This window comes from Sphaeramia orbicularis, chromosome 5 (genome assembly GCF_902148855.1).
Source record: "Sphaeramia orbicularis chromosome 5, fSphaOr1.1, whole genome shotgun sequence".
Taxonomy (NCBI): Eukaryota; Metazoa; Chordata; class Actinopteri; order Kurtiformes; family Apogonidae; genus Sphaeramia; species Sphaeramia orbicularis.
Window position 1 is genome coordinate 16,798,224 of NC_043961.1, and position 15,308 is coordinate 16,813,531.

Genomic DNA, 15,308 nt, shown 5'->3' on the forward strand with positions numbered 1-15,308 from the left:
AACTTTAAGGAAATATTGATGTTTATAAACTATATGGACAAAAATATTGGGACATATGTCTACAGCCGTAAGATGTCCTGTTCATGATGATATGAATTATAAACATACATTCATCATTATTCATTTTTGTAGCTTTTTTTTATTATTTTGTTTATTTTCTTGATCATTTTGTTCAATTTTGGATTGCTTTGTTCTTTCTGTTGAATGTTTTGCTAATTTTCTTGATTATTTTGTTCAATTAGTTGATTATTTTGTTGTTTTTGGATTCTTTTATTGATTTTCTTGATTATTTGGTTTATTTGTGTTCATTTTTTATGTTACTTTCTTCTACTTTTGTCCACTTTCTTCACATCTCACTGAGGAAGAAAACTCCCATTACACTTTAAGGAAATATTGATGTTTATAAACTATATGGACAAAAATATTGGGACACGTCATGTCTACAGCTATAAAATGTAATATTCATGATGACATAGAAACATCAATATTAATAATCAATATGATATTTTTCACAATATAAAAACTATATTATGACATTTGTTAGCTCAGACACCTGTTAGAAAAGAAACCCCTAAATTCAACGTGTCCACATACTTTTGTCCATTTGTGTATGAGTTAGGTGATTATGCTATGAAGCTAACGATATTAAACTCATAGTTGGACCAGTGAGTAAGAGAACAAACCCACTGAACATGGATTTTTACTCGTGCCTTTTGACGGCCAAGTAGATAGTCAGAACACTTTTGGATCAACATTTCTGCAAAATCTGTTTGAACAAGCAAAGCACAGGCTTAGAGGATTCATCCACCCCTTTATCATCCAAGGTGGTTGGGGGGCCAGTCTCTAATCCTGAAGCAGTTGTTCCGAGTTTTAACAGCCAAAGTAAAGTCAGCGAAAACTGGCTCCAGAGCAGCGCCAAGACTCTGCTGGTCTAGAACCAAGAACTGCTTATATCAAGGCTGGAGAGAGAATTATCATGATCGACAAGACCAAGTAAAACTCTGTGACTACAGTAAAATAGAGTAAAAGAAGAGACACTAGAGCTTCAGTTTGGATGGGGAATCGAAGCAGCTGTGGGAGGAGTCGTTGTGTGAAGTTGGAAGTGTAGATACATATTTATAGACATACTATATATTGATGGACCAACTGGCCCTATTGTGGTTCTTTAGCCTGTAGAAAAGCATACTGGTTATTGGAAGGGTCCCAGTTCAAAACCAGCGCTAGCACCAACTAGAGCTGCACAATATGTCGTTTGAGCAACGACACTGCAATGTACGTGTGCGCAACAGTCACATCGCAAGTCCTGCAATGTAAGAGGCAAATGAACTCAACGTTTTCTCATCTAATTACAAAGATATGTGACACACTGCATGTAGCAATTCGCCAATCACAATCGTTCTTAATCTGTTTGGAGCAAAGTTATTATCGTTAACGAAAACTAACAAATGACAAAAACTAGAATTGTAAAAACATTTTCGTTAACTGAAATAAATAAAAACTATAATTAAAAGAAAAAAAACGATAACTAACTGAAACTGTATTGTGTGTTTACAAAACTAACTAAAACGTATAAAAATTCTGGATAAAATTCCCTTCGTTTTCGTCTTTGTCAATGTCGGATTGATATAAAATCGATTTATTTCCCTCAAACAATTTTAGCTGCTGGCATCATATGATATTTAATGGTATGTCACTTCTTGTCACTTGTCATTTAGTCGTCTTCTGGTCCCCACTCTATCTGGAAACATGGAAACTAAAGTTGGGAGAAAGCGGCAGAGTCCTGTCTGGGATTTATTTGAATACGACGGTGAAGAAGATAAAAGATATAAAGAAACTAAAACTAAACTAAAACTAAGCATTTAGCAAATAACGAAAACTAATAAAAACTAGCAAACCTGCTCTAAAAACTAATTAAAACTAACTGAATTACAGAAAAAAAAAGTCAAAACTAAATAAAACTAAACTACAATGAAAAATCCAAAACTATTACAACCTTGGTTTGGAATGAGTCACTAGTAACAACACTGAAAATCTAGAAAAGCACTCAGAGAGCACAGACCACCACCAAGGCAGATCAGTCCCTTCGTCCCCCCCCAATCACCACCAAAATTTGATCATTTGTTCCTTGTGCCAGTATCAACATTTCCTGAAAATTTCATCCAAATCCGTCCTTAACTTTTTGAGTTATCTTGCTAACAGACAAACAAACAAAGAATCTGCCCCACCTCGTCCATCCATCCCCCCAGTCACCACCAAAATTTAATCATCGGTTCCTTGTGCCAGTATCAACATTTCCTGAAAATTTCATCCAAATCCATCCATAACGTTTTGAGTTATCTTGCTAACAGACAAACAGACGGACAAACCCATAAGACAACAGAAAACATAACCTCTGCTGTTACACTTGGCGGAGGTAATGAGCAATGAACGAGAGAAAATCACTGTAAATGAAGACTTGGTGCAAAAATGAAAAGCAACGTCAGCTATCTGGAGTTATTTCGGCTACAAGAAGGATGATATCGAAATACGTGTTCTGTGTCGACAGCACCTGTTGCCACAACGAGAGGAAACACAACTAATTTGTTTGAACTTTTACTTCAATACCACACAACTTTTTATATACTACTATACTTTACATACTTTTATATGCTATCATATACTCCTGAGTGTTTTTTCATATCGCAATATATATCGCAGGGTTAAAAAAAAATAGCGATGTCAGTTTTTTCCAATATCAGCCCTAGCACCAACCCATAACTAGCATCAGTGGCTAATATCTAAAGGTATTTAAACATAAAACCCAAAACTAGGTCTGTGATATTTACACAAAACTAAGAGGAAAGTTAAATAGGCTGAAGGCTGATATAATGACATTAGGTTCTAGTTGGGAGACATTAGTTGATATCACAGCCTCCAGTTGAACAAATTTACACAGTTTTTGACTTTATTATGAACTGAATAATTGTTGATGTGAACATTTAAGTCAAAGCAAGAAAACACTAAATAAATGAATCCAGATCAATGAACAATCCTAAAGTAATAAATGACTGACTTTAGAACTGAACACCAAACTAACCGTCATAAACTGAGATGGAGTTTTTTTTTTGTATTTTTGAGCAATTATTTTCCTTTAAATCAGCAATTCCATATGAGAATTCTGAAAATATCACAGTCAAGTTCAGCTAATACCATCCTACTTGCATGATTACTCAGTCTGTCTCTAATTTAGAGGTTTTTAGTTCTTCCGATATCAAACATAGACCTCTGATAAATGAAAAACCCGTTCTTTAATGACAGACAATCACAAAACCACCTCAACTGAGGAAATAGGAAGAAGTTACTGAAGGGTTCTACGAGAAGGAAAACAAAGACAACCTCGGCGTCAGGCATTTAGCATCGATACTCAAACTGTCCCGCAGACAACTGGAAATACTTCTAGATGGTAACGAGGCAGAGTTTCAGCTCTTGGATGAGATGGAAATAAATCATTGTCATTGTCACTTTGCCAAGACTGAAGTGAAACAAAAACTTTTCTATTTGTTTAACAACCATGATCAGGGAAATACGTATCATTTTCACCGCTGGATGTTAGAGCAGCCGTTGCATTAAATGAAAAACAAAAAGGAACCTGATTGTACTGTTTTGGCTCAGACCTGATGTGCATTTATCTGGTTTTTCCACATTGATTCACCAGAATAACAAGGCAGTTGTTGTTCAGTACCGGCAAATCATTTGTTTATGGGGATATAATTTTAACCGTGAAAGGCGGAAATGATGAAAACAAAGCGGAATATCATAAAGAATATATTCTCCAAATGTGGTTTGACAGAGGTTTGTGTGTTAAATGTGTTAGTGACAGTCCTCAAATGTACACAAGTGAATCTTTGTGTATGCGTCTGGTCTCTGGAGTTCGTCAGGCAGGAAGAGACGTGACCGCACTTCCCAAGTTACAAAAGCATGACGGGTCGAAAACATTCAGCAGGGCCAACAGCAATGACAGCCAAGTGCAGAACACACACACACACACACACACACACACATGCATACGTAGACAGATGTGCACGCTACCTGTTGCAAGCCTTGGCATCACTGGAAAGATCAGGGTGACCTCACGCGATTATGCAGCAGCTACGCCAATGCCCAAAAGCTACAGTATGCACACAATAAACAATGAGCGGGGAAAGATGGATGCCAAAAATATACTGTATATATCCTGTGTGATACCGCTGCTGTGTTTTTCCTGCAGAGAAGTCAATAAGAGATGACTGAGTTAAGACTGGGTCCAATGAAAAGCAGAGGAAGGAGGGCTGCTTCAGCTTCACTAGAAGCCTTATACAGACTCATTTGACTTGCAAATGGTGTCAGGCGGCATGCTGGGCTGTGAAATCCCAGCAGAACCCCCGAGCATCTGAACTCACACACAAACACTTACACTGCAGCAGTAACACAAACACCACGCAACTAAAGACAAAAAACAATACAGACTTTTTCAGTTCACTTCAAGATTCACTTCGATATTTGACAAATTCAAGTCAAGAAGAAGAGTTAGGATGAGTTGAGTTATCACTGCCCCCCCCCACACACTGTCATCACCGCCGCCGCCCCCCGGTTGGAGAAGAAGCATCAGGTGATCCTCAGGAGGGAGGCAGGCTGACAGGCTGACGAGGCAACGCTGACACAGCAGCCACAGACTGTGTCCGATGGTAAGGACATGGATGCTGTGTGACAGCGGGTTGGGCAGCTGAGGCTGACAGCAGTGCAGCCTGGAGGAGTGGGGGGGTGGAGGGGGGGAGGGGGTTGATGAAGGACCAGGAGCCTGACAGGAGCTGAGCGACACTTAGCCTGATGCACGGCAATGATGACACAACATGGCAAACTGATGCAAGCTAAATATTTCTGAATTTAAGCGACAGAAATGAGACGAAAAGAAACTATAAAAGCATTTTGTAGAATATTATGGAAATGTTTCGATGCAAGCTGCAGATCCATTGATTGAACATCTACAGAATACTGAAAGAGAATCATTTCACAGGAAGAACCCCTGGTGTTAGCATTTTTCACAGCAGCTACTGTAATCCTGCGGTGTCAAACATGCGGCCCGTGGGCCAAAACCGGCCCTCCAAAGAGTCCGATCCAGCCCACAAGATGACTTTATAAAGACACTGACAGTCAAGTTGGATTGATCATAAAGTTAAACGCTATATTTTTCAGTTCTAGATGCATGTTTTGTGTATTTGTAGGTCCACTGTGATCTGTAAGTTGTAATGAGGAAACGATAAACTGAGGCAGAATATTGTTAAAATTGCACTTTTTTTTCTTAGGAAATTTCAGGTTTTTCATGAATTTTCAGGTTATTCCAGTTTTTTTGTTTAAGGATAGTTTCTAAAGGTAAACATTTGAGATCAAATTGGGCTGAATGTGGAACCTGAACTAAAATGACTTTTGACACTTATGATCCAATCCAAAGCAAAATGAAGAGGAAACAAGTGAAAAAGTAGGCGGAGCTTACTAATATCCCCGCCCTCTTGCTCACTGCTGACCTAGGAATTAATTTTGAGTTTTAACTTTCAAACATTTCAAAAACTTTTCATAAATTTGTAAAAATAAAAAATAAATTTAAAAAAAGATTGAGAGAAAGGCACATGTACAGAACATGTGTGTGAATTTTGAAAAGAATCAGCTGAATAGTGTTCAAGAAATCAGTTGGACAAAAATCTCAGACAGAAGGAGGGGCAGAATTCTTTTTATAAATGGAATTTCTTTTGCATATTGATAAAAGTGTGCTCTAAAAACATCAACTCTGAGTACCAAACCACAATACTGAATTACTTGGATATCAAAAAATGCCTTTTATCGACCAGGTTATCCATAAATAAGGAGTAAATCTTATCAAAATCATTGCCTCCAACAATCACAAACTGCTGTTACACCTTTTCTGTGATATTATACAAACAGACAGCTTTAAGTTATGGCGAGTAGGTTTATTATTATGCTGCACAACTAATTTAAGTGTAGAAAACTGCAGGTCAGCTAATAAAAATGTTTGGGATTTTCTTTTTGTTAATATGTCAAAACATTGTTGACATTACCAAGCCCCAACTAGCATTTATGTCCTCATTAAATGACTGTAAAGAGCTTTTCACTGTTGTTTAACAAATGAGATTTTGTGGTAATTCTTTTCATTTACTTCAGGTCATTTCATCAATGAACAAATGAATATAATTGTAGAACTTTTCCTCTTGCTTATGTCTAAGTCTGTAAAATCTATAACCTGTATGTTTTTTTATACTCTAATGATCATAGTCAAATATTACAGTTACGGTCAAAAGTTTTAGCCGTGACACAAAGTCATCTTTGCATAAATGTTATTTTCATGCAGATAAACATTCATGTGCAGCTGTTCTATGCTTTGCACTTGCACTTTGCACTATCTCAAACTCATCCTTGTAATACATGGAGGGAAAGTATCTATCTATCTATCTATCTATCTATCTATCTATCTATCTATCTATCTATCTATCTATCTATCTATCTATCTATCTTAATTTTTTAGATATACTTAAAGATTATATTAACATTAACCATCTTCCAGATTTAACTAACTGAGATTTTGTAGCTAATGTTAGCTAATGTTAGCTAATGCTACTTCAACACGAGCTGATTTCAAGCTAATGAAAAGTTTTATGATAACATCCAACTATATTGTTAATCTAATTTCAAGCATATTTAGGCATATTAATCATAATTTTCAGATTTTGTAACTCTTTCAGTTAGTTAGTTAGTTAACTTTTAGTACTATCCCAACGTGAGTACAAAATTCAACATGCAGCTAATAAATCAATTCCTTGTTACGCACAGATGAGGCTCAGCTAACTACTATAACAGTTACTGCTGGTCACTCATTACATCTATCTATCTATCTATCTATCTGTCTGTCTGTCTGTCTGTCTGTCTTAATTTTATAGATATACTTAAAAAGATTATATTAACATTAACCATCTTCCAGATTTAACTGAGATTTTGTAGCTAATGTTAGCTAATGCTACTTCAACACTAGCTGATTTCAAGCTAATGAAAAAGTTTTATGATAACATCCAACTATATTGTTAATCTAATTTCAAGCATATTTAGGCATATTAATCATAATTTTCAGATTTTGTAACTCTTTCAGTTAGTTAGTGAGTTAACTTTTAGTACTATCCCAACGTGAGTACAAAATTCAACATGAAGCTAATAAATCAATCCCTTATTACGCACAGATGAGGCTCAGTCAACTACTATAAGAGTTACTGCTGGTCACTCATGACACAAATAAGAACTATAGTCCATTTATTTACAAGCTCATCCTTGTAATACACGGAGAGGAAGTATCTATCTATCTATCTATCTATCTATCTATCTATCTTAATTTTATAGATATACTTAAAGATTATATTAACATTAACCATCTTCCAGATTTAACTGAGATTTTGTAGTTAATGTTAGCTAATGCTACTTCAACACTAGCTGATTTCAAGCTAATGAAAAAGTTTTATGATAACATCCAACTATATTGTTAATCTAATTTCAAGCATATTTAGGCATATTAATCATAATTTTCAGATTTTGTAACTCTTTCAGTTAGTTAGTGAGTTAACTTTTAGTACTATCCCAACGTGAGTACAAAATTCAACATGAAGCTAATAAATCAATCCCTTATTACGCACAGATGAGGCTCAGTCAACTACTATAAGAGTTACTGCTGGTCACTCATGACACAAATAAGAACTATAGTCCATTTATTTACAAACTCATCTTTGTAATACACAGAGAGAAAGTATCTATCTATCTATCTATCTATCTATCTATCTATCTATCTATCTATCTATCTATCTATCTATCTATCTATCTATCTATCTATCTATCTAATAAAATACTTATAATTGTACTTCAGTGTATCTCAGAAAGGCATGGGAAATAAATCAAAAATAAACTAATGCAGCAAAGCTTCCAATCACAAAAAAGTTGCTTCAGCCCCAAAACTTTTAGTTTCGGCTGCATGTGAAAAAACACCAAACATCAATCCCTCAACTGCATCACCAAAGGCCTCAGAAAACTGTGTGAAGGTAGAAATAGTAGAATATCCCTTGTACTGGATCCTAAAGCAGCTCATGTTTAACCCATAAAGACCCAAACATCCACTGGAGACCAAAACCATCTACTGATCTAAACTGTTCAATACCTGTTGATCCACTAATCCCATCAATACATGTGAATAATTGGTGTAAAATACAGTTTGTCATCTTTTCATGGTCATTAGAGACATTAAATGTTCAGCTCCTCAGCCTGAGTTTGTACCAGTCTGTTTTATGTGGGAGCCAGTCATTTGTTGATGTCAACTCCAAAGGTATATGAAGATATTTAGGTAACACTCATACACAGTTGATGAGGAGTATTTCACATATAAGTGATTTATTGTCATGTTTCGTGGCTAATATGTTGATTTTCCAAATCACTTAAACCTGCTGACTTTAACCCATAAAGACCCAAACATCCACCATCCACCAAAAGCATCTACTGAGCTAAACTGTTTAATACCTGTTGAGCCATTAATCCTATCAGTACATGTAAATAACTGGTGTAAAATACAGTTTGTCATCTTTTCATGGTCATCACATATGACCCATTTGGACGTTCGGAGGCTCTGTAGTTAACGTGGAAACACCATCATCTTCTACAACATTGATTCACCAGTAAAGCCCATAGAGTTGGATCAATGACAGTGGATGGAGACACATGGATTATGTTCAGTTAATGATAGATTTTACTATAAAAGTCCCTTTTTCTTCCGTTTTCTGTTTTTGATATAATAACCCTCAACTTTAATCTGAGCTTTTATGAACATCTACATGATTAGTAAATTAAATAAAGGAAAATACATGATTTATTAAAATTTAAAAAACACTCAAAATAAGGAGGATAATATTATAATAAATGGTTATAAATCACTTAAGAAAAGTTAAATAGAGAAAAAAAAAACATTTGGACGTTCATAGGCTTCGGAGTGAACATGGAAACACCATCATCTTCTACAACATTGATTCACCAGTAAAACCCATGGAGTTGGATCAGTGACAGTGGATGGACACACTGGGTTTATGTTCAGTTATTAATAGATTTGCTGGAACAATCACTTTTTCTTTAGTTTTCTCTGTTTCTGATATAATAACCCTCAAATTTAAGCTGAACGTTTTATGAAAATCTACACAATCAGTGAATTTAATATAGGAAAATACATGATTTTCACTGAAAAACTGCAAAATACAGGGGATAATATTATAATAAATGGCGATAAATCCCTTAAGTAAGGTTAAATATAGAGGAAAATATCCACTTAGGAACTGACACAAAAGTAGCTCTGGGTCTTTATGGGTTAAATACTGTTATGTAATTCCAAAACAGTGGTGGGAGCCAAGGGGCAAAGGTGAGTCTGACTCCATACATGGACCTGCCCGAGCAAGACTGCAACCGAACGGCCCCGGCACCACTTATATTCTGCCTCCAGTGTTTCCATGCACGTACTGAACTCCACAACAGTATATTGTGACACATCAGGTCAGAGTCTATAAAAATCCAAATCCACTTTGGTTTGTTTCTGAACAAACCAAAACCACTTTGTGTATGTAAAGCAAAGCCTGTTGATGAGAGGGGTGTGACTGTGGCAACATTGTGCAAGTCCTGTGTAGTGTGTGTGTGTGTGTGTGCGTGCGTGTGTGTGTGTGTGTGTGTGTGTGCGTGTGTGTGTGTGTGTGTGTGTGTGTGTGTGTGTGTGTGTGTGTGTGTGTGTGTGTGTGTGTGTGTGTCAGAGTGATGGGTGTGTTTCAGAACATACTAAGCCAATAGCAGCTCCAGTTCGCCCTGGACAGGCTGAGACACAAACGGAAACAAACTGTCACCAGCTGATTTGTGAAAGTGCAGCTCAAGTTGGAAGAAGGAGATAAAAGCAAAATAGAAAAACAATGAAATTCAAGTCACAAATGGAAGTGAGAAGACGATCATCTGTGTTCCAGGCAGCTCCAACCCTGCCTGGAAATGTGATGTTAACACTGACAGAAGCGTCGTTCCAACATACCCCTGCGTCTTCATGATCGCACTAATAATAATAATAATAATAATAATAATAATAATAATAATAATAATAATAATAATAATAATAATAATAGTCATCCCACGGTAGAGAACGGAACACGCAAGCAAACGGCTCAACTCCACGCGTCTTATCAAATGATAGTCCAGTGACCAGCTGCAGCTTGAATAAATGCCTTTTCACCGCAGTAGCCAAAAGCACAAAGAGAATAATGTAACATGGCACAGCGATCATTAACGATTTACGCACGGGGTTGTCACAGATACACGGGAATTCAACAAATCCTTTAAGAAACACTTCACACAAGCAAAGCTAGGGATTGTACCGACATGAAGGAAGTGGCAGAAGGAGAATATAAATATGAGTGTTCCAAACGTACCCTCCTGTCAGAAGGACATCCAAGGGAGGACCATGGATGGTGCGCACCGGGAGGTCAATCCAGCTCCAGCCGCCGCTCCGTGTTTATTACCCGGGTAAAGGGAAAGGGAGTGTGTCGGTGTTTTGCCGGTGAAAAGCCTAATGAGAAGAGGAGGAGGAGGCGGAGGAGGAGGAGAGAGAGGGAGAGAGGGAGGGACGCTGTCAGATGCGGGGAGGTAGGAGGGGACGGACACACGCGCTCGCGCACGCACGCACAAAAGCACAAACGCACGCACGCACACGGGAGAATGCGTAAAAGCCAGTCCCCGCAAAAAATGCCCCGTTCTGTCAACAAGTCCTCCCGTCTAAATAAACACGCGGAAAAATGCCAACAGTGTGACATAATCCCATATTGTCTCCACGTCAGCCGCAGTCACGTACGTGTTTATTCTAAAGGGAATAAAGTACCTTCATCACCAGAGCGCGTGAAGGTGTTTCATTTGGAGATAGTTGCTCCTTATTTATTTTATTTTTTTCTTTTTCTCTCCTCTTGGTTTTAATGAAATATTTAAAGGTTCCGAACAACATCAGAGGGCTTGCTGTTATTTCTCGCAGTGTCGTCAGGGTGGCTCAGTCCCTTTGATTTCATCACTCAGTAACAACACACAGCTTTAACTCCTTCACCTTTGCATACTGAGATAATGGGATTTATTAACGCAACCGGCGGTGCGCCATGGATCACCCGGCGCTGTAAACAAAAAATAATGGGAATTGGCCTCTTAAAAAAAAAGGAGTCACAGGGAGGTATCAGTTCTCCATTGTGCCTGAATGAACAAGGCAGCATTCTGAGTTTAATATAATTAGTCATTGATGTTGCTGATTTGATTAATCACTGCCATTCGTTCACAAAGACACGAGCAGAGTAATAATATCAATACAGACGAGTAATAATATCATAACCTTTATATAATAAACATCATCACCTGCAAGGTCAGACATTCAAAGACAGTAAATGTCAGTAAATGGTACACATGTTAGTTTATATTTGTCATATTCATGAGGACAACAAGGAATTTAAGCACTGGATGATGATTTTTATGCTCTTTAAAGCAGCATATGACTTTCATCACAATTTTTTTTTTATTTGTAAAACCTAAGTGACAGCCTACGTTCCATAACCCGTGTTTTTCCAGCCTTCTACCAGTGAAGATGCACTGGAATGGCAGTCAAAGCCATGACTTCCCACCTGTGAACTTGTACTAGATTGTTGTTTTTTGTGTTGTTGTTGTTTTTTTCCAACTTTATTGAAAATATATAGGTATACAAACAGAGAAATTTTGAACAAACGTCAAGATGTCAAAAGGAAAAATAATCCAAACAAATAAATTAAAGTAATGCAAAGACTTACAGACACAAAGAAGAATAGGCAAATAACTCATACTAGATCAATGTACTCCCAGTTGGGTGCTCTGACGTCACATAGCCCATGAAACAACAATGGCGGCCCCCATGGATGCAGTATTTATGCAAATCGTTTATTAAAATAAGGTGTTGCTCTAACGTTATTTATCCGCAAATGTTATGTATTATCAGCAGCTACTCTAATGTTAGCCACTTTTCAGTCCATTGAGTGAAAGAATGAATTAATACCAAATACATATCTAAATATGCAAATAATGCAACATAAAAGATATATCAGCTTCTCTTGCCTTATGCGCCATTTTTCATCCTCTGTTTCCCTCAAATAAGCAAAGAACAAGCACCTCTGGGATAGAAATTATTGTAAATGTGCATAGATGAGTTTCAGTGTTTACTAACAACAGTGATGTGCGTGCAACTCGGAGGCAAAAACACAAGTACCAGCTCCCAGCCGGCTCACATCACATACACCTCCAGGCTCTGCCCTGGAACTTGTGAACGAGCTGATATGTTAGCTCTAACACGGTCCAAAAGCTGATCACATCTTCTCTTTCACGGCCACATAATTGGACTTGGCCACATGGGGAAGGCTGTCCCATTGTAGAAAAGCAGACTTGCACAGATGGGTGGGGACTATTGTCACCAGCTCCCCGCTGAACTCAGCGGTGTCGCCCGCTGTAGCTCCGACTGCCACTTCCAGCTGAGGAAACTCTGGCTGCCATCGCCGGCAAAGGGAGCAGGTAGATCCACTATCACTCTGTCTGTATAGGGTGATAGGCCATGGGAAGCCCTCCTGGTAGGTTTAAAGGGGTCTTCAACACCGTACCACATGATGACAATTCTTTTTTCCCACGCCACTAAGCGCAACAGGCACACAGGCTAACTATACTGAGAAGCTACGCTAACCACGGTAATAACTATAAACAGTGGTCAGCAGAACAGAACCACCGCTGCCACCAATGGAACCCAGCGGTCTTTCTGCCTAACTTATACTTGGTGAAAGCTAAGTAATAAACGGCACACAGGAGTTAAGCAGGTCCATCATTTAACACACTACAAACTCGGTGTGACTTCCGCCTCCAAGATTTAATGTATGTATACGTCACATGAAATTCATCTATAAACCCCGTACGGTCCACCATGCTGGTTTGTTTACTTCTAACCACCACAACTTCTTGCCTTCTGGCAGTTTGGCGTGACTTGTCTGGAATGTCACAAAGTCGTGAGTTGTGGCTTGAAGTCGTGACTTACGGGCTCAAAAACCTGCCTGGAACACAGCAAAATGGCAAAATGATCACTAATCCATTAAGCTTTCTGTGCTTATGTAACAGAGTAGAATAGACCTTGTTAAATTATGGCACTTACGCACGTGAATCACTTCCCTCAAGGTGAACAACTTCAAAGGTGACTCCATCATGAACACAGTCCACTTTTTTACATAACAAACCCAAATGTCACTCGGGCTTTTTTGTAAATTTTGTCATGTAAATGTAATGTAATGTAACATCATGAAATGTTCTCATAAACTACAGACACAGTATGAGCCTATTAATATATAAATAATTTTTTTTTAATTTAATAATTTTTGATTTCAGAGACATTATTTGTGTTACTGTGTTTTATTGTAATTTTACTGCGACTATAACCTCTTGACTGTTTTTTCTGGACTGTTCTTATTGTTTTAAGTGTGGTTTTATCCTCACGTTCTATTTGTTGTACACTACTATGATGGAAAGCACTTTATAATCTTTTTGTTTTTTGGCTAAAAAATTTCAATAGTTCTTCTCCTCTGGGTATTTTTAGTGGGGGTGGTATCTTGTGCCCCCTATGGACCAGATGACACTGACACCAACATTTGGCCAAATGTTTTGGGAATGACACAAATGGATTCTTTGCTTAAATGTGATAAATTTATCTATAAAAGGCTTTGAAATCTATATAATACTTATAATTGTTCTTCAGTGTATCTCAGAAACACACAGAAAGTTTTGCAAAAATAAAACACAACAACAAAACTTGTGTAATTTCCACTGTAATATGACAGACAAAAGAATCTGTTTGGAGCTAATTTAAAAATATAACGCAGCAACATGTCAATGTAAGCAGTTCATTCTAAGGTAATGAAACCACAACAGTTCTTATTTTATGTGCTCATTCACTACAGCATCATACTCCTAAACCTCCTGAATGTTGTACATTGAACCTTTAAATTACAGTAAAAACTGAATACAGATAGCTCTCTGGTTAATGTCATTTAAATGTAGGCTATTCATTTATGTATTTAATTAAGTTTGAGGATGTAGCACTTTTGCTGGGAGGGAAATTAAATATGTAATTTGTAAATAAAAGAAGTACAGAAATTAGAACTGGCACAGACTGTTGGATGTGAGCAACCATGAACTTAAATATTAAAGCTGCGGTATTTGAAATCAGAGGTAAAAAACACCAGAATGAATTTAAATGATGTTATCGTTTTCGTTCATGTCTGTGGGTGAATTGCCATTTGTCTCCTGCCAGAGGGGAGCAGTTCAAGGACCCGTGGACGGGTGAAAATCCTCAACTTCCATCAGCGGTGACGATGCAGACAGTGTTTTATCCGTCCTGTCTGGTTCTTCTTGGATGCAGTGGGTCGGTCCCCTTGGACAGTCCGGTTCTCCTGAACATTTTCAACAACTGCAGATGTTCAAGTCTGTTTCCAGCAGCAGTGGAAGTGGGAAACCCTGGAGAAATCCTCTAGAACATTCAGTGCCAAGTGTTTAAAGCTGACTCTGTCCACAGCCATTTATGAACACTTGAATAAGGTCAGGTCTTATCTCCTTTCTCGTGTCCAGCAATTTGTCTTCCTGGTTTAAGTGTTAGGGTTTTTGGACCTCATCCATCTTTGCGGTCTCATTGTTGTTCATGTAGTTACATATTAGTCAGTACAATCAGAATTACTCACTTTCAGTTGATCTAAAGGCTGTTTCTCAATATGTGTTCTCGTCTGTTCTTCTGTTTTCACAATCTCATGAAAGGTCATCAGTCACAGCCCAAGGACTGTTCCGTTTCAAAGTTCATATAAACCAAGAACACATGGAATACCTGGATGTTGCTCTTGTCTCCTAGCTTAAACCAAGGATGCACTGGTTGGTGACTCATGTAGACTTGGCTGGAAAATATCCCAAGATGCACTTACAGCTATTCTCAAATGCTACGGCGGCTTCTATGAAAACTTAATTCAAAAATGTTTAATTGACTAGATGACCATAATGAAATGATGTGATATAATGTTAGAACACGAGTGAGAGGCAGAATAGTGAGAAATATGTCTTTATTATCATGACGTGGGATTCAACGAAATGTATAACAGTTTTGAAAAAGATAATAAATGTATAAATGACATGTAAATACGAGTACAAATGTACTG

At 37.6% G+C, this 15,308-nt stretch overlaps 1 protein-coding gene across 3 annotated transcripts in view; it reads right to left on the reverse strand.

Annotated features, from left to right (window-relative positions):
• The window catches only part of LOC115419085 (band 4.1-like protein 1), a 207,135-nt gene extending 196,405 nt beyond the window's left edge, over window positions 1-10,730 (reverse strand). For 2 of the 3 annotated variants that reach the window (XM_030133703.1, XM_030133702.1), the window contains exon 1: window positions 10,506-10,728. The gene's annotated coding sequence lies outside the window, so the exon portion shown is untranslated. Of the gene's footprint in view, window positions 1-10,505 lie in introns of all 3 variants that reach the window. The other variant, XM_030133701.1, reaches the window with a different exon arrangement.
• Between the last annotated feature and the right edge of the window lie 4,578 nt (window positions 10,731-15,308).